Here is a 21,227-nt window from a genome sequence, read left to right as displayed (position 1 = left end):
GGGTGTGACCACCTCCCAGACAGGATTTAGTGTATTGGAGCTCGGTGGGTGCACTTCCAAACTGCCAGAAAATGTGCATCAGGAGCACACTAGGTGTTCCTGTGCATGTTCTAGCTCAAACAAGTTCTGGGAGCCATTGGCTCCTGCTCTGGTACGAAACTGGACAAAGGACATGGGAGTAACCTCCCCTCTGTCCTGGCCCTCCCCTAGGAGGGTCCACTGAATCTGTCCAACCCTGTCCCGTGGGAACATAAGGGCTTACCTGGCTGTAGGCCCTTAGATTTGACGAGGACAAGATTCTTTATTAGAAACCACAGATCTTCGACCATCTGGACACTCTGGTCTCTCCTGGACTTCCTCTGGGCCCGACTTTATCTTCCTCTCTGTCCAAAGCATCGTCGGTGCCCTTGCAGGACCTTGACAGCATTAAGGACATCTGCAGAATCTCCCTTGGGTTGAAGAAGTCACTCCCCTGCATTCGCAGGCACCATAACGCAACTGACCCGTCTGCTGATCCTGAGCTCCTGCGGACTCCGAAGGCTCCAGCAACACATGAGGTGAGTTCCAAAGTTCTTTGAAGTTGAGCTACCCTCTCACCTAGTTTGACGTCAGTATCCCTTGTGGGACTGCATATCCCAAACTCCTGCACACTGTGTATTTTTGCATGTGCATATGGTTGTTGGTGATTCCCGATCTTGTGCATTGGACTCCATGTAGTCCTGACCCTGAGCAGTATTTTTTCCAAAGAACTATGTCCTTCTCGCACCGAGTGCTCCGTGGGCTGGTACTTTGTGATTTTGCTCTAGGTACCCTCACGACTCCTGGTTATTTGGCCTGTGTGTCCTCCTGAGGGTCATCTTTAATTCTGTTGGGCTTTCCTGGTTGCTCCATACGTGCCTTGACTCCCCATTGCTTAGTGAGTCCGCTGGACCTTGCTAGTCCACACCGTATCCTGCTTGACCTACCTGCATTGGTTGCTGTTGCCAAGGATTGTTAATGCTCCAGCAGGACACCGACCCCTCAACACTCAACATCCTTCATGGGACAGCTTACATTTGGTTCCTGGTCATTGTCGACATCTCCTGGTCCTCGTAGCTGCAGAGTTAAGTATCCCTTCTTCGCACTTGTAGCACCCGACATTGGTGGGCATTCGTCCACTATCCCCTGGTCACCCTGAAGAGAACCAGACTCTGTCCCCTCTGCTTTCAGGCTCTTTTGATAACAAATCCACCCTTGGATTCCAAGGTACACTTTCTTCCTTCCTGGCAGCAGCTCTTCATTGCAACCCTCCATTGAAAATGACGGCGGTTTCCAGCACCACTTCAGACCTATGCGCCTGGCTCTCCTGGGATAGGTAACTCGGGTACTATCCATGGGTGGGGTGGCTCTCCAACCTCCTAAGTTTCAAAGAGTTTCCTCAAAGTTCCACCAAGAAGGGTCCTTAACCCCTTGCGTGCTGATGACAGAACTGTTCCGTCATCAGCATCGGTTGAGCTGTGCTGATGACGGAACCGTTCCGTCATGACTCCGCCCGCGCAAGGCGGAGTCAGCACAGGCGGAAAATACGCCCCGCACGCAAGGGGTTAAACTTTAAAACTGTAACCGCGACTTCCCATTAGTAGGGAGCCCGCGGTCATGTTAGTACACTGAACCCGTCCTCCGTGGTCCTCCGTGGTCCTCCGTGGTGGTCCCTGTGATTCTGCATGTTCTAGACACTGTCTAGACTCCAGTCGTGGTGCTTATCCCACTATTTTAGTAAATGGTTTGTTCTCCCCCCGGAGCCCACTGTGTATTGTGATACTTACAACTGTTTCTTTGCTAAACTATTGTGTGCTTTGTGGTTTATCCTTGTGTGGAGAATACTAGAGAGTGTTATATAAAGAAATACATGTTTTTATAACTACTGTGTGGTTCTCCTTTCATTTAGGTAATTCTAAAGGTGATATTCTGGTAAAACAAGCTGCTTTACATTCCTTCAAGATTAAGCCTGAAGACTGCTCTCCACAGCTACCACTAGGATAGCTTTCTAAAGGTTATCTTTGACCTCATTCATCATAAGGGTCATCTGGACTGGTGCAAGGTGCCCACTTGAATTAGTGGACAGCATATACCAAGCCTACTTCTCACATTGGTGTGCAGCGGTTGGGATTCAAGCCTGCATTGTTTTACCAGATGCATCTTTGTATTGATTAACTGAAAACCACTAAGTGCTAGGTACATATAATACCAGCTTAGAATAAGTAAGTTCTACTGAACTTGGGGTTGGGTAGTCAAGGGCCTAGCATACCCTTTCTCCAACCTAAGAGAGTTTAGTTTCCCACTAGTTTAGGTAGGTGCATACACCACACCACAATTAGTATGTCTTCTAAATGAGAAGCTACCAGTAGTTCTCTGCCTTCTAGATACAATAAGTCTACATTACCGGAATTGAAAGCCATGTGTGTCTCTAGAAAGTTGAAGACGGAGAAATGCCAACACTCAATGCCTCATAGAGGTGTTACTGTTAGATGACCGTAGGAAGGAAGACCCCTCTCACTGATGAACAGGAAAGAGTGGGTGGGGCTGGGAATGAAGACAGGTCAGGAGGTGACACCTTTTATGACCTAGACTCAAACCCTGGCCAGGACGATCATGATGATTCCCACCTGGACAACTCAGATCTTCAGGGAGATGGTGGAAAAGACCAAAATTGGCCTCACTTCACTCCTCTTGGAAGAGTGTAGACTTTACCAAGGATATCTAGCTCTCCCTCTGCAGAATCACATCACTTAGGACAGTCTGTAGGGACGTCTGTGTCTAGCAAGAGCGACCATTTCTTAGACAAGGAGTATCAACTGCTTGAAGTTGAGAAAGCTAGGTTTAGGCTCAGGCAAGAGCAGTTGATCCTAGACAAGGTACCTCTAGACGTCCACAGGGCTAGAAAGAAGTTGGGACTAGAGTCCCATGGTGGCAGCAACAGTGCCCCTAGAGTTAAAGAAATTCTTTTGACGATAGGACCCTGAGCGAGATTGTCCCTCCCTACCATGTTGGGGATGACATCCATAAATGGATAACTGCTTTAGAGAGGACCTGTAAAGTGCAGAGGGTCCCTCAAGAGCAGTGGGCAGCTATCTTGTTGCTCTCCTTTGCTGACAAAGGTAGACATAAGCTCATCACTGTTAGAAAAGAGGATGCTGACAATTACTCAGTACTGACGAGTGCTCTCATTGATGGGGTTGGCATAACCACTGAACAGTACAGGATTAAGTTCAGAGACACCCAGAAGGCACAGACCCAGGACTAGGTCAACTTTGTGGATAGTACTATTAAGGCTCTGGAAGGCTAGTTGCTTGGCAGCAAAGTGAATGATTTCAAGGGATTGTACAATTTGATTATGAGGGAACAGATCCTTAATAAATGCCAAAATCAGTTGTTGCATCAGTACCTGGGTGACTCGTATCGGACTTCTCCCCAAGAATTGGGAAAGAAGGCAGATAAGTGGGTCAGAACCAGGGTGAAGCAGAAAAAACAGAACTAAGGGTGGGGACTGAGGGTGGGGACTGAGGGTAAAGATCAAAATTCTTCATCAGGGCCCCAAAATCCTGCATTCGGGGGAAAGTCATAATACAACAAGGGAAAAAGGCAAAAAGAAACCTTGGTGTTACTTATGTAAAGAAAAACCCATTGGAAAAAGTTGCCAATTGTCCAAAGGCCAAGGGTTCAATTCGAACCACCACTGCCCCTAAGGCAACTGCTCCCCTAGTACAGTTTCAAGTGGTGGTACAGGGAACAAGAGATTAGTATTGTTATCCTTAGACTCTGAGATGGGTTCTGGCCTAGTTAGAACTCCAACTCAGGCTGTGCTTTTCTGTAATGGTGGCATAGATGTTGCCACCTTATTTGTCAGGCCCAGTAACCTGGGCAAATGCAGACAACAGCCTTTGATTAATGGTAAGGAGGCTATGAGATACAGGGACACAAGTGCAAGTGTCACTATGGTGACAAAAGATCTTGTGGACCCTGACCAGATCATACTTGGTGAGATGTACCAAGTGACCAATGCTAACAATGTCAGGACAGATAATGCCTTGGCAGTCGTTAATTTCAGCTGGGGAGGGGTAACTGGCTCAAAGCAGGTTGTGGTTAGCTCGGACCTCCCTGTGGAATGATTTTTGGGCAAGGATTTGGAGTCTTTAGCCTGGGCTGAAGTGGAACTTAGGACACATGCAGCAATGTTGGGCATCTCTGCAGATCTGTTTGCTGTGACCAGGTCACAGGCCCAACTAATGTCAACTGAGCAGGCCCTGGATCCTGAATAGATGGACCAGGTGCCCCCCAAGAGAAGGAGCATGAGGGGAAAGGCTGTGTCTTCCCCAGAGCCTCAAAAGAAAATCAGTCTCCTGAAGGATATGACCCCAGTCCCTGTGAAGGAACTTTCTTACATGAACTGGAACCTTATCAGGTTGAGTTCTTGGGGACAAGGGGCCCTTCCAGGGCAAATCTGAGTCTGGAGCAGCAAACCTGCCCCTTTCTTGAACCCCTCAGATTGCAATCTGCTGCTGAGACTGCTGGGAGTATCAGTGGGTCCCACAGGATCTATTGGGTTGAGGGACTCCTATACTCAAAGGGTAGAGACCCCAAGCCTGGTGCCACCAGGAGGTTGGTCATACCTCTGAAGTTTAGGGGCTTCCTATCCACCCTGGCACATGATATTGCCTTAGAAGGTAATCTAGGCCAAAGTAATACTTTCACTGCCCTCACCTGACAGAGGACACCAAGGAGTTTTGTTGCTCCTGTACCACCTGTCAAGTCAGTGGTAAGGCATGTGGTACCACAAAGCCCTCACCCCCCTAATACCAATAACTGTGATGGGGGTTCCCTTGAGAGGGTTGGAATTTACTTACTTGGTCCCATGAACACTCCAACTGTATCTGGACACAGTTACATTGTAGTGGTGGTGGACCATGCCATTGGGTATCCAGAGGCTATTCCCCTTAGAACCAGCATAGCTCCTGTGAGGGTCAGGGCCCTCCTGTGAATTTTTTCTAGGGTGGGTTTCCCCAATGAGTTCTTAAATGACAGAGGTGCAAACTTCATGTCTAGTTATAGCACTGAAATGTGCAAGGAGTGTGGAGTGAATTACAAATTCACCCCATCCTATCACCCACAATGCAATGGGTTAGTTGAAAGGTTCAACAAAACCCTAAAGGGTATGATCATGGGCCTCCCAGAAAAGCTTAGGCAAAAATGGGTTGTCCTGTTGCCCTGCCTTTTCTTTGCCTACGGAGAGTTCCCCCAACAGGGGGTTTGCTAGAGCCCTTTTGAACTTTTGTTTGGGCATCCAGTTAGGGGTCCCTTGTGTTTGGTGAAGGATGGATGGGAGTTACCTCTCAAACTTCCTACACAAGAAATATTGGACTATGCAGTTGGTCTCCCCTCAAAGATGTCCGAGTTCATGAAAAAGGCCAATAAAAACCTTGAAGCAAGTCAAGAACTTTAAAAAGCTTGGCATGACCAAAAGGCTGTACTTACTATTCATCCTCCAGGACAGAAAGTATGGCTGTTGGAGTTTGTGGCCCCAGCAGCTCTCGGGACAAGTGAAGTGGACCCCATACTATTATTGAGCAAAAGGGAGAGGTCACCTACTTGGTGGGCCTGAGAACTCCCAGGAGCCCCCACAGGGGGCTCCGTGTAAACAGGCTCAAACATATGTGGACAGTGCAGACATGGGCTTGCTCATGGCTACTGATGAGGGGCAGGAGGAAGAGAGTACCCACTCCCTGATCTCCTCTCACAGGACCCTGATGATGGCTGAGTAGATGGTGTAGCCTTGGCAGGCAGCCTCACTGAGCAACAGCAGACTGATTGCAGGAAGGTCCTTAATCAGTATAGGCATATGTTTTCCCTGACTCCTAGTCAGACCACCTGGTGTACCCATGAAGTGGACACAGGTGAGAGCGTACCTGTTAAGAAAAAGATTTACAGGCAGCCTGGCCATGTCAGAGATTGCATCAGGAACAATGCCTAAAAGATGCTGGAATTGGGAGTGATTAAACCTTCGGATAGCCCTTAGGCTAGTCCAGTGGTCATGGTACCCAAACCTCATACCCAGGGTGGTAAGAGAGAAATGAGGCTTTGTGTGGACAACAGGGGGCTTAATGTAGTCACTAGGACTGATGCTCACCCTATTCCCAAGGCAGATTACCTCATAGACACTTTGGCCTCAGTCAAACTCTTGAGCACTTTTGACTTCACTGCTGGATATTATCAAATCAGACTAGCTGAAGATGCCAAACCGAAAACAGCATTTTCAACCCCTAGTGGTCAGTATCAATTTATTGTGATGCCCTTTGGTTTGAAGAATGCACCTGCCACATTCCAAAGGTTGGTGAACAAAGTCCTTACAGGCCTGGAAGCCTTTAGTGCAGCATTTCTTGATGACCTAGCTGTCTTTAGCTCCACCTGGAAGGATCACCTGGTCAACATGAAGAATGTACTAGAGGCTCTGCAGAAAGCAGGTCTCACTATCAAGGCCACCAAGTGCCAGACAGGGCAAAGTAAGGTTGTATACTTGGGCCACTTTGTGGGTGGAGGCCAGATTCAGCCATTGCCGAGCAAAATCCAGACCATCACGGACTGGGTTCCTCCCACTACCCAGACTCAGGTCAGAGCTTTCTTGGGTCTGACTGGGTACTACAAGAGATTTGTTAAGCGTTATGGATCCCCTAAAAGATCTCACATAAAACAGAATGCCCAAGAAAGTTCAGTGGGCAGTTAGCTGTCCGAAGGCATTTGATGATCTCAAGCAGGCTATGTGCACTGCTTCCATTCTGCAAAGTTCTGACTATTTCAAACAATTCATTGTCCAAACAGATGCATCTGAGTTGGGAGTAGGGGCTGTGTTTTCCCAACTTAATGCAGAGGGTCAGGATCAACCAGTAGCTTTTATTAGCAGATGGTTGAACCCCAGAAAGAAATGCTGGTCAGCCAGTGAGAGGGAAGCCTTTGCTGTGGTTTGGGCTCTGAATGAGCTGAGGCCATACTTGTTGGGCACTCACTTCATTGATCATACAGACCATACACCCCTCTTATGGCTAAAACAGATGAAGGGTGAAAACCCCAAACTTTTGAGGTAGTCAATTTCTCTACAGGGGATTGACTAAACAGTGGAACATATGCCTGGAAGTAAACATTCCAATACAGATGGACCCTCCAGATATTTCCACTTAGAATATGAAGACTCAACTTGGCAAGGTTAGTCTCATCTCTTTACGTTTGGGGGGGGTGTGCAGGAAAGTATGATCTGCCTCTTATGGTTACCCATACTTTTTGAATGAAGTCACACTGTTTTTGACTAGTCTGACTGGGATCCTCCTAATCAGGATCCCAGTCTATCTGCTTTCTCCTTAAAATGTTATGCCATGTACTTTGGTACACTCCGGAAAGGATACTGCAGTACCCGTATACGTCCCTAGTATATGGTACCCATGTTCCCAGGGCATGGGTACCCCAGAGGCCACCCATGGGCTGAAACATGTATTATGCCACCCATGAGAGATCATGCAAAATGGAACTACAGGTCTGCCATTGCAGCCTGTGTAAGTTGGTGCTTGCTACACTTACTTTAGATTTAGGTTCACTATATCTACAGGTCACTACACTTTAAACTTATAAGTCACCCCTATAGCAGACCTTAAGAGTCCTGAAGACAGGTTGCTGGGTTTTACATGAGAGGGTGCCCTTGCAAGAGCAGGGTCCCTCTGCAGCCTATGGAGACCATTCTCCCGGTTTGTCCGTGACTCAGCCAGACATATAGGTAGAGGTGCAGTATAACCTCGCAGTAAATGCTATCTCAGAAAACCGCTGACACAAAACATGTTGTCTTTTGTATCAAGCACCTTGGAATCATACTTACACACCGGTAACCAATGTGGGAGATATGATTCCATCCTTCTGAAGCGACCTTCATGGGGTCACTGGTCTTTCCGGTGCCAGCCTTCTCGACCCAGGCATCACAAAATGGTTGCCGCCGGCCAGAGACACATTTCTGCTGTCCTGCTTCTGAGCCAAGCTCGAGCATGGTAAGGCAGGACAAAAGGCATCCTGCCACAGGGAGGTGTGACCACCTCCTAGAGACGATTTAGTGTATTGGAGCTGGGTGGGTGCACTTTCAAAGTGCCTGAAAGTCTGAATCTGGAGCACACTTGGTGTCCCTGTGCATGGTCCAGCTCAAACCAGTTCTGGGAGCCGTTGGCTCCTGCTCTGGCATGAAACTGGGCAGAGGACATTAGAGTAACCTCCACTCTGTCCTGACCCTCTCTTAGGAGGGTCCACTGAATCTGTACAACCCTCTCCCGTGGATTCATAGGGGATAACATTCTGAAAAAGGAACATGTGACCTTTGACTGTCATTACACTCTGGGCTTCGCTGTACTTTGACTGGGAACGACTTTGTCTCCCTCTCCGTCTAAAGCATCGTCTGTGCCCTTGCACCATACAAGCTCCATGCAACATCTGTGAGAGCATTAAGGACATCTGAAGAATCTCCCTTCGTGTGAAGGACTCACTGCCCTGCATTCACAGGAACCGTAACGCAACTGACCAATCTGATGATCCTTAGCTCCTGCGGACTCCAAAGGATCCAGCAACACAGGAGGTGGGTTTTGAAGTTCCTTGAGGTCAAGCTGGCCGTTCTGTGAATTTGAGGCCAGTATCCTTCACGGGGACTGCTTAACACGAACTATTGTGCACCGTGTACTTTTGCAAGTGCATATTCTTGTTGGCAATTCCCTAGCTTGTGCATAAGACTCCTTGTAGACCTCACCCTGAGCAGTATTTCCACCAAAGAACTCCGGCCTCCTCACACCGAGTGCTCCGTGGGCTGGTACTTTGTGATTTTGTTCGAGGTCCCCTTGCCGCTCCTGGTCATTCGGCCTGTGGGTCCTCCTGAGGGTCATCTTGAATTCTGTTGGGCTTTCCTGGTTGCTCCAGACGTGCCCTGACTCCCCAGTGCTTAGCAAGTCAGTTGGACTTTGCTGGTCCACACCAAAACCTGCTTGACCTTCTTGAATGGGTTACTGTTGCCAAGGCTTGCTGGTGCTCCAGCAGGACAACGACCCCTCAGTACTCAACATCCTTTGTGGGACCGCTTGCCTCTGGCTCCTGGTCTTCATTGACATCTCCTGGTCCTCGTGGCTGCAGAGTCAAGTATCCCTTATTGGCACCTGAAGCACCCGACATCGGTGGGCATTCATCCACTGAGCCCCTGATCAGCCTGAAGTTGACCCAGAATCTGTCCCATTTGCTTTTTTGGTTCCATTCATCACAAATCCACCCTTGTATTCCAACTGACACTTTCTTCCTTCCTGGCAGCAGCTCTTCTTTGCAGCCCTCCATTAAAAATGATGGAGGTTTCCGACACCACTTCAGACCCATGCACCCGGCTCTCCTGGGAGAGATAACTCTGTTACTCTGGTATCCATGGGTGGGGTGACTCTTCAACCTCCTAAGTTCCAAAGGGTATCCTCAAAGTCCACGAGAAGGGTCCTTAAACTTTAAAACTGTAACCTCTGCTTCCCCATAGAATTGTACTGAGCCCACGGTTGTGTTAGTACACTGCACCAGTCCTCCATGGGTGTCCCTGTTTACTCCCCTTGGGTGGTTTCTTGGGGTCCCAGCGATTCTACATGTTCTAGACACTGTCTTGACTCCATTTGTTGATCCTATACCACTATTTTAGTATATGGTTTGTTCTCCCCTGGAGCCCACTGTGTATTGTGCTCCTTACAGCTGTTTCTTTGCTAAACTATTATGTGCTTTGTGTTGTACCCTCAAAAAGAGGATACTGGAGAGTGTTATATAAATAAATACATATTTTTATAACTACTGTGTGGTCTCCATTCATTTAAATAAAACTAAAGGTGATATTCTGGTATTCTGGTAAAACAAGCTACTTTACATTCCTTCAAGATTAAGCCTGAAGGCTGCTCTCCTCAGCTACCATTAGGGTAGCTTTCTTAAGGTTGTCTTTGACCTCATACATCATAAGGGTCGTTTAGACTGGTAAAAGATGCCCACTTTAATTCATGGACATCATATACCAGGCCAACTTCTCACACTATACATGTGACCCAAGAGCACGCTGCAGTCTCCCAAGACATCTATGTGTGCATGCCCCCCTTCACACACCACCCTGCACACATGTAGGTCAAACGATATTTCTGCCCTCCCTCACTAGGGAAGGCAGGATATTAGACATCTATCAGCACACACAAAACATTAGTTAAAGAACCCAGACCATCCATAGGCCCATGATAAATCACCTTGTAACAATAATATATCCTTCCCTAACATAGTGAGGGGGTAAGACTGACAACTCACAAGCAATAATGATGGTGACCCATGAATAAACACCCTTTATCTCCAAAACGTAGACACCCTTGTCAGGGCCATCTGCTGGTGCTTACCAAAATTAAGACGTATGAATGTACAGGCACACCCTTAACAAAGAAAGGCACAGGAATGCCAAAGATTGACAGATGACGGTACATAAGGAAACAGATTTTTTTTAAACGTAACCAACAACTCTCATCCAAAAGGTCTGCAATTGAGCCTCAAAAAGTGCACCACCCTGGACACATTACCCACTGGCCCTCATTGTGTCCACGCAATGTAGAGACCTACCTGCATTTGTCATCAGGTAAAAGTAATTAATGCCTTCATGACAAGACTTGTATTCCACTACTGAAACAGGATCTATTAAGTGTTTTATGATGCTCCAAGAAATGTATACAATTGCATTCAAAACGATTGTACTTTGAGTCAGTCCTTAGACCCATTTCTGTATGCTGCAATCCAGGCTGCAGTGTTTAATTAAATCAACTGTTCCTGTTTTGCCAAATGCCTCTTGCCTTTTCTTTTTAAAGGTAGATTCATGTTCAAGCAACATTTTCACCATGAAGGTCCCTGCCATCCGTACTAGACAGCTTATGTGGAGTACCTTTTCTGTGGAGGACCAATTTCCTCCAGTAGAGTACTCCCCACAATGTGCTCCCCATCCTGTGCCGCTGTCATCAGATTCGATTACCCGATCTGGGTGGGATGCAAAGATGGCCCGGCCATTCCAGGCTTCCATATGTGCAATCCTTCCTGGCTTCTTCTGAAAGTGGAACTAGCTTAGGTAAGTGAGAACGCACCTTTTGTGAAATGCCTTGAGATGCTGTAAGGGCCAGTAATTCAAGGAACCTGGCAATATAGCCTGGATGGAGGACGATAGGAGACCCACGATCCGGGCAATATGCAGATGGAAGATGGAAGATTTGTCCACTGTCCTCCTGATCTCATGCTTGGTTTTCCTAAGTTTCAGAGAAGGTAGACTCAGGGACGCAATGACCGAATCCACCACAAACCACAGAATGACTATGGATTGCATCAGTGAGATCACCAATTTGTGCTTGTCGATAACAAACCACAGGGATTCCAAGAGATCGATTGTCATCTGAAGGTGTTCTCTCAGTTGTACCAGACACTGTTCCATAAGGATATCGCCCAGGTAGACAATGAGTCGAATACCCCTGGCATGAACATGTGTTACCACGTCTTCAAGATCTTGGTAAAGCACCCTGTTGCTTCGAACAGCCCAGAGGAAAGTGTTGTGAACTTGAAAGTCTGGACACACCACCGAAATTGGAGGAACTGGCAATGTAGAAGATAGATAGGGACCATGAGATAAGCGTCTTTTAAGTCCTCTTCATCTTGAAGTGGCAGAAAACCAACCACTCATAGAACTCCTTCAAGTTGATCATAGGACGCTTGCCCTCATTCCTCTTGTCCACCAGGAATAGGTTGCTGAAGAAACCTGAGGGAACAAGCTGAGTCAGAACAATTACCCCTTTTGCTAGACGGTCCACAACTTCCATGTCCAGTAGGGCTGCCTGTGGATTGGAGAAGAAAAGAGGGGATGTGCTGGAAGTCTAACGGGGGAACCATAGAACTCTATATTGAAACCTTGAATGGATTAAAGAACCCACGCATCTGAAGTAAGTGCCCCCCCCCCGAGTTGTGAGCAAACTCTCTCCATCTGCCCTAAAACTTTTCTTGCGATAGGATGTGCACACTCACTTTTGGGGGAAAGCACTGTTGCCTCCTCCTCGTGATGTTCCTCTAGACCCGCAGTAGTGGGGGGGATAGCTGCTGGTAAGACAGAAGGAGCCAAATCAGGATGAATCCTGTCATTGTTCCCATTGTGTTGTTGCACTTCGGGTGAAATCTTAATAGGAAGCACAGCTAGCCGAGGGCTCCCTGCCATGACCAGCCCTGGCAAAATCTGTGGGGTGAGCATCCTTTTGATTTATGCTTGAGCCTTGTCATAAGAATTAAAGGTGGCCACTAACTTTCCCGATTCCGGAACAAAAGACCACAATGGGCAATGGGGATAGCTTCTGAGGGCATCAGGAATCCCAGTTTGGGGTCGAACTTTAATAATATAGACTGGTGCCTCTCAGTGGAAATGGTGCAGTTGGCATTTCACTAAACATAAAATCTCTTTGAGCCCAACCTAACAAGGCTTATTAGAGAGCCTGAAGCCTTGGCATCCTCTGCCTTGTACAATATTTTGGAGAGGGACCCAGACACATTCAGGAGTGTATCCTGGCATGAGTGCCAGGAACAGCCTATCCCTTTTTTTGGATCTCTGGTATACTTGGCAAGGAAAGTGACCATATGTGTATCCATTTCGAGTGTCAGAGCCACTTTACCATCAAAGGAAGGGCGTGAGCCCTCTACCTGAAGGCGGCTGCAGACTTCTTTGTCAAGTGTTTTTCGTAAGCTACCAACCACACAAGTGGCTACTTTTGGCACTGGTATGCAGTCTGGTGATTGTGGGTGCAAAAGGTAATCAGCAGTCGCAGAAGGACACCACAACCTATCAGGTTCTCCGTCTGAGGCATTGGGGTAGTCATCATCTGCTAATGAATCCAGCGGTGGGGAGGGGACCATAATAGGTTTGAGGTGCTCCACAGAGGCACTGGGTTGAGAGGGATCGGGAAGGTCAATGGCCCAGAATTGTGAGTGGCTCCGATAGGCCTTTTTTAATCAGTCAAACACACTGAGATTGATGCTAGGGTGGTCTGCGCATTTTCCCGTGCCCTCCTGTGGTCTCAGGGTAGACTTCCCTAGAGGTAGCTGGACCAGGGGTCCAAATGAGTCTTCCCTGAGGGGGAGGGGTATTTGGGACGGTGCTCCATACTTTAGAGCTTCCTCTCTAGGGGCACCACTGCTTTAGACATCGCTTTAGTAATAGATGTGTCAGTGACCTTGCAAAAATTAGCATCAATGGGGTGGTACGTTGTGTTCCCCTTCTCCATGTATGAAGAAATGGCATCATCCGTAGTGAGGGTAATAAGATACTGGCGAAACCCATCTAGTCTTAGAGGCAGAGGGAATTTGCCACAAAATCAGTCAAAGGGACACCCAAACACCTCACTTGTATATAAAGGTATACAAGGGGAACAATTCTTCACCTGGGTCGCTGTTTGAGAGTTAGTCACTGCAGCGTGACTCAGTAAAATTATCCTACAGACCTCGCCTCCCCCCTCCCCCCCCTCCCCGAAGCGTTCAGACTCCAGGGAATGGGCTCTTAATGACACAGCAATACTTCCTAAACACCCGCAACTGAGACATTGGCCGGCCACGCTTCTCGCTCTGAATACTGGAGCGATGTTTATGACGGCCACACCAGGAGAGAGATAAGTGCGCTGTGCACGGCACCCTCAGGTGGTCCGACGACCACCCCTCATGAGAGGGCTCTCATGAGCCCTATTTGCCTCACGCGGATGCCGCACCAGTGCTGGATAATGCTCAGAAAGGCTGCTGCAAAGGAGCGTCGAGTCGTTCCCACAGTCACACTACAATAAAATAAAGCGGTAAATCACACATGATAACACTAAGTAGAAAAGAGAAGCATAAATAGCCCCAAATAAAACATTTTGGGTGCAGAGACCTGTGTACTTAACTGACGGCTGCCGGATCAGTGAAGAAAGATTGGGCAAGAAGGTCTACATAGGATCTGGAAGGAATGTGCTGGAGCATGATTGGCTGGACTGATGTTGTTGATGTTGTTCTTTCTTTCCCTAAATCCCATGGGAAATTACGTGTTTCATATGCTTATTGGTGTTTTTTTAATGGCTGCTGAAAAAAATAAAGTGAAGAAAGAAGAGCGTAATCCTCACCTCTGGTTCTGACATAGAATTCCAGGGACTACACAAATGGGAGTCTAGAGGGAAGACAAACAGAACTAGGACGCCCTCCACTCTGAAAGCTAATAAACAACACCAGTCCTAGTCCTCATGGCAATATTCATTTGCTGGACTGTAAACATCCATGGTCGAAATTCGTTATCCACGGGATCTCTTAAGTCTGAAGAAAATCCTAAAATGTTTCAATCTATTGCCTCTTTAAAATAACAACCTCTCTGATAAATACAAACAAGACAGCACAGACAAAAAATGTGTGAAGAAGCGAGATGGCACCTCACGGGCGCACCACCAATGGGACCCCTGGTTGGTACTCACCAGGATGGCCCTGTTCTCATCATCGGTGCCATCAAGCTAAAACCAAAAAAGTGTCTCGACCACTACTTGGCTGTAAGTAGAGAGAGAATCGATTGGTAGTATTTTCTCTCTTCTTTTTTAGTATATGTGTGTTCACTGTTCTGCAACAGAGAAGGGAATGAGAATAAAAGTTTATGGCCCCAGTTGCTCAGTGACTTATATGTTAAATGTTACATGTTGTTAGTTTTGTCACATATAAGTTGTGTCCACTGCACCATCCACTGTCCTTTTATTTTTGAGGGTCGAGACACTTTTTTGGTTTTAGCTTGATGGCACCGATGATGAGAACAGGGCCATCCTGGTGAGTACCAACCAGGGGTCCCATTGGTGGTGCGCCCGTGAGGTGCCATCTCGCTTCTTCACACATTTTTTGTCTGTGCTGTCTTGTTTGTATTTATCAGAGAGGTTGTTATTTTAAAGAGGCAATAGATTGAAACATCTTAGGATTTTCTTCAGACTTAAGAGATCCCGTGGATAACGAATTTCGACCATGGATGTTTACAGTCCAGCAAATGAATATTGCCATGAGGACTAGGACTGGTGTTGTTTAATAGAATTCCAGGGATCAGTTTCATCTAACTTCTTAACAAAATCGTTTACTTGGTTAAGGATGTCATCATTGGAATATTTTTACTGCAAAAAATACTCTCACTCTTCCAATATAGCACTAAGTACGGCTGAAACCAGCATGGCTCACGCAGACCAATGCAACGAAACTGGCTTTCATGTAACAGAACTCGGTGACCATATTGTGCCAGATCCCACACGGATGAGAGCATGTAAAGCTGGCATTAAAAGTCCTTCTCAGCCAACAGAGTAGTCTAGGACTACATTTATTAATTTGCATTATGCACAAAACAAAAGCTTCCAAATCTGGTGTCTCATTATCTCCCAGTCATGAACTTGCAATGATCTTACTAACACCTGGTCGACAAACGTTCTCTCAATAAACTAATCAGTGAGGCACCATGGCCTTGGACTTACATAGTAATACCTGAACCCAAATTTCATCGGCCAAGCAATTTCTTACAAACACATCCAAACTTTAAAATATTAAATATTTTAAGTACATAGATGAATGAATATAAAAAATAATAAATGGATATTTGTTGCCAAACAAATAGGGAGAGAAACAGCACACTAAAAATAAGTTTACAATGACAGCTCTGGTATTTCATTGAAACGTCTGGATTGTATATTTCTGGATGTTCTCCTCCAATGGACACATCAGACCTGATTGACAAATGTTTGTGAGATTGTCTTATATTAAGCATGAGCAGTTGGGTGTTGGACTGATTGGTGGGTCAAGTTGAGGAAACAATGCCAAGAATATGAGTAGTGGGTGGCACAACAGCTGGAGCAGGACTAAAGTAGAGAACCAGGCAAACGCTAAGTCGGGTCTATACCGATAACAGATTAAGTGCGTTTATATGTCATACTCAAGTGTTTGGTCCTTTGAAGTACAATGAGGCATTACAAGGTGAAGGAATGTGAGCTTGTTGGATCAGGATGCATAATAGACACGTATTATTGACTTGCATGTTTCCCAAAACAGACAGTGTGACTCCATTGTGGTGCTTACAAAGATATATATGCCATTATGTTGTAGCCTGAACACACATGCAATTGCATGCACCATGTAGCACATGTAAAACAGTGTGGTCCAATGGAAGAGACCCCAAGGGCTGCTGACAATCTATTAGAAAACCAACTCCACAATGCTTTAAGGCACACCATGGCAAACATGAAAAAAACTCAAGCGTGGCCGCTTGCCCTCTGCGCACTGTTGCAACCCCACTAAAGGAAACTGTTTCACTTCACTCTTCAAATTATTTAACTCAAATTCAAATCATTATATACAATGAGATATCACAAATACTCTATGTCATTGGTTTTATATCTTTACTGATATAGCTTATTTTACTCATATGATATATGCTTCATGTACATGTGAATCATTGGTACTTCAATAAATTGCAAACAACTTTCTTTCAACAAAAATATTGGTTCACAACAACATCCTGATCATTTATCCCTGCCCAATGCATTTCGGGCCACCCGGCCCTTCGTCAGGGGCAGTACCTAAAAAACAAAGAAATAAATTCTATCACTTAAATCTGTATTGTCCTACAGAAATGCAAAGTTCATAGCTTGTCAGCATATGCATTCGTTAAATACATTGAGTGATTGGTTTAGAAAAAAACCTAAGAAAACTTGCTGGTATCGTACTCACTGGAACCATGTGTTGTGATGTGCAGAAAGCGATGTATTCAAATCTGTCAATATGAAGAAAAATTGATCCGAGGCTCTAGGAAGAAAATGATACAACTGACTCCCATGTTTAACACTATCAAAAGACCGGAGACTAGCGCTCGAAAATCGTGACTTACTGAATGCTAGTGAGAACCAAATGGAGATGCCGTCCTGATGTATACAAATGGGCTGACTGTGATGGGCTGATAAATACTATTGCAGTTGAATCACAGCGAGCGGAGAGTCCGCTGGGAGAACACCATCTATAAAAATAGGCAAGCACTAATGAACAGGCATATCTCCGCACCGGGCGAATCAGCTCTACCTCTAATTTAAACACAAATCAACACGTTACCCACAAGAGTCAAAAACGCTAAACGCACCTCGTTATTAAGCAGCTGCTAGTAAACAGGGTCGATGTAATTTCCACGTGGAATCACCAAGTTCGAGCAAACTACAACAAGCGACAAGACACAATATTAGTCTGCGAACGCGTGGTTGAAACACTACTCAATTACACCCTTAGTTCTATGTACCTGTCTCTGATGCACACCGAGAGTTGGAGATTGTGAGGAAGAAGTGAGGGTCGACCGGAGCCTTTAACACGTTTGCCGCAGGCAGAGACAGGTATATAGAACTAAGGGTGTAATTGAGTAGAGCTGATTTGCCCGGTGCGGAGATATGCCTGTTCATTAGTTGCAACAGTGCGCAGAGGGCAAGCGGCCACGCTTGAGTTTTTTTCATGTTTGTTTCATTGAAGCTGTTGGACACAGCATCTCCTTCTGCAGTACGCATAATAGACTGTTCTTTAAAAAGATTAATTTGAAGTACAAGCATTGTAACGAAAGGAGTGCCTTTCCCACCATTAAATTTTGTTTTACACCATGGCAAACATACCTACACTGAACAGAATGCATGGCACAAACTTGAAATTAACAAAATAAGACAAAATAAAAATAGATCATGCTTAGCATTAACTTGTCACAGTTCTCCAGGCTCAAAATTATATAAATAATTACCCAATAACAAATGATTTCCAAAATAGGTATGTGTTTAACTATTGTACCATGTCCTCTAATTCATCTGTCAGAGACAATAACTGCCTCAAGCAACATTTCATCAGACAAAGCTAATATGAAAGCCTCTTCCAGAAGCTCTAAAGAAGACTGGCAAGCTTGTGGTGGACAAAGGCGCATGAAGCACATTCTTTCGAAATGGGAAAGCACAGCAACTAACAAGCCACGAGTAAAAGCAAAATAACCCACAAAATAATTGGAAAGTCTCTAATATTAAACTGCCATGATGTTTTTTTAAAGAACAGTACAAATGTTGCAAACGGTTACTAATACTCAAAAGGGTGTGGGTGTTTTGGATAAATGCACTTATTAAACATGATAATAAAAAGTTGTCTAATGGTGGGACTATGCAATCACAGTCACTGTGAGTTTGCTATATACACAGCCGTCTTTTTTTAACATTCCCTTTCCTATTGGTAGACCCAAATAAAACCCTGATGCCTAAACTGGGTCAGAGTAAGAGGTGATATCCTTAGCATCCTTCATGTCATATAAAGGGTAGACTGGAAAAATTCTTCCCAATCAAACGCAATTATGTGCAGGACTATGGAGATCATAGGATTCAAATGTGCATAAAAGAGAAGACTCACTAACTACCCACAGAGCAACAAAGGTTGACTCTCTATGCTGTTGCTGACAGAGTCCAAACATCAACTATTGTGACCACCTCCCTCCAGGTCGTTTCAGACACTATGTCCAGTTCTGGGTTTCATGTGATAACCCAATACATTCTGGGTGTTCTAGTCATCTTTTTCTTCTTTTGAAATATTTAGATTAGCATGCTTGAGAACATTGATTTGTGACTGAAAAGTTCAAAACTGTAGAGAGTTTCGTAATGATAACATAAAGTGAGGTCGTCAAGTGAACATCAACATCCTTAAGTAGTACATTGCATAAAGATGTTAATAGATTCAGTCGCTTGTGGGCAGACTTGTGATCATTTAAAAACAGTCTGTGTAGTATGACAAAGGGTTACCATAAATGTAAACCAAGTACAGTCCATAAACTGGAGTGTTCTTTTGGGTGATTTGATGTTTATTGGACTTGGCTCTCTCTCTTGCTTTTGCTCTCCACTTTTGTCGGAAATTCATTTTTGTTGGCTCTAGTACTCTTTGTACTTTACCACTGCTAACCTGTGACAAAGTGCTTCTGCTCTCTCCTCTAAACATGTTAACATTGGCTTATAACTATCTGGCATATTTAATTTGCTTATTAGTCCCTAGTAAATTGGTATATCATATACCCAGAGCATGTAGATTGAATGCTACTTGTGGGCCTGCAGCACGTATTGTGCCACTCACTTAAGTAGCCCTTTAAAACATGTTCCATGTCTGCCATTGGTGCCTGAATGTAATTTCAAACTGCCAATTTGACTAGGGAATAACTTCCTTGCCAAGACTTAAACTCCTCTTTTCTTACATATATGTCACCGTAAAGTAAGCCCTAGGTAGTACATAGGGCAAGTTGGATTGTAATTAAAAGGTTGGACATGTACTTTTAAGCTTTACATGTCCTGCTGAAAATAAACTCCTAAATTCGTTTTTCACTACTGTGAAGCCTACCTCGCCTGAAGGATAAAATGGGGTTGCCTTATTGCATTTAATAAGTGCTAATTTTTGATTATCAGCAAGTAAACATTTTGTCTTTGGGGTCTGAGAAGTTGTAATTTAAAATCATCTTTAATGGTAAAGTCGGATTTTAAGTTATAGCTTTGAAAATGCCACCTTTCGAAAGTTAATTATTTCCTACGCTAATTATTTGGTACCTGCAGCCTGTTACAGGGGCAATAACAAGGTGTAGTTGGCACATGGACTTTGTTTATTCCTCAAAGACAGCCACACAATAGTGGGTATAGGTGTACCTCGATAGGGCAGGATGGGGACGGAGCTAGGCCACACTTGCAACTAAAAAGGCAATTCTCTGCCTACACACAAAGGAACTGTCACCCCTGCATTGTTCATGCGGCCAGCCAGGAACTAGGACAGAAGAAGCAGGTCACTTCAAGCACTTCAAAGGGAATTCTGCAGAAATGTCTCCTACTCCAAAGAAGGCACCATGTATGAAAATAGGACTCTCAGGTGCACTCGTCAATTCATTTTCTGGACCTGTGGAAGGACTCTCAGAGGAGTGCTTGCTGTGTCTTCACAAGACTGCTTTGCTGAACCTGGAAGGACTGCTTTGCTGCCTAGACCCTACCATGAACCTACAGAGTCCCACCCTGCTGTTAGAGTCATGTTTCTGTAGTTGAATCCAGGACTCCCAGGGTGCTTCCAAGAATGGATGGGCTGGCCCCCTGAATCACACCCTGTGGGACAGAACAAGCTCCAACCATCTTTAACCTGTGCCTGAACCCAACCTGAGTGGGGCTTAATCCCATAAGTGGACCCATGGAAGTGGTGATGGTTGTGCCCAGATAGCGAAAATCCAAAACTTGGATCTTAGAAACGTTTGGGCTAAAAACTGCTCTGAAAACTGAGAGGAGACCAGGTCCAACCTGCTTGTCTATCCACTCAAGGTCCTTCGCCGGTCGGCCTCCCCCTGCAGCAGCTACCACTATGTTCTTCTCTGCAGCAGCAAATACTGTTTAGCGGTCCTTCAGGAAAGGGATTTCCGGCCTCCTGGGTCTCTCGTCGGCTACAGCCTCCAGCTTCTTCCCACTGGAGATTTTGACAACCAAAAAAGTGACTAAGTCTGAACAAATTAATCTTCACTGCAACTTTGCCCAGTGGCTCCTTGACAATGACACTTCCTCCTCGGACACTGCCTGTATCCTTGCCTCCTGAACTTTACCTTCTCAGAGCACTTTTCTTTGAAATTTCTTTCAACTCTGAAGTTAAGTGACAACCAGACCCAATCCTCTCTTTGTATCCAGCACACGCTCGATCGTGGGCGGCCATATTTTTTTTCTTGGTCTCATGCAACTAGATGCCCACTGTTGGGGCTTTGAAATTTAGGTGCAAATTTTTATCTCAAACCTTAAAACATTCATGATTCTGGTTCTCTTGATTCGATTTTTTAGCATTTTGGTGCAAAATAGTTTATTAAAATGTACAATATTTTTCAAAATGGGTGTGGGATTTTTCATGTGTTGTGTTTTCACTTTATTACTGTTTGCGTGTTGCATAAATACTTTACACATTGCTTCTAAGTTAAGCCTGACTTCTATGTACCAAGTTGCAATAGGGTTGAGCACATGTTAATTTAGTGACTTTTGTGCTTCACCCTGACACGGAACTGTGGCGGTCGGCTTGAGCTGGGTTAACACCCAACAACACGACTCCTCACTGTGCTCTGATGGAAAAGTGGAGCC

Source organism: Lissotriton vulgaris, chromosome 5 (assembly GCF_964263255.1).
Source record: "Lissotriton vulgaris chromosome 5, aLisVul1.2, whole genome shotgun sequence".
Classification (NCBI taxonomy): Eukaryota; Metazoa; Chordata; class Amphibia; order Caudata; family Salamandridae; genus Lissotriton; species Lissotriton vulgaris.
The sequence above is the reverse complement of the archived record's forward strand: the minus strand, read 5'-3'. Positions refer to the sequence as shown.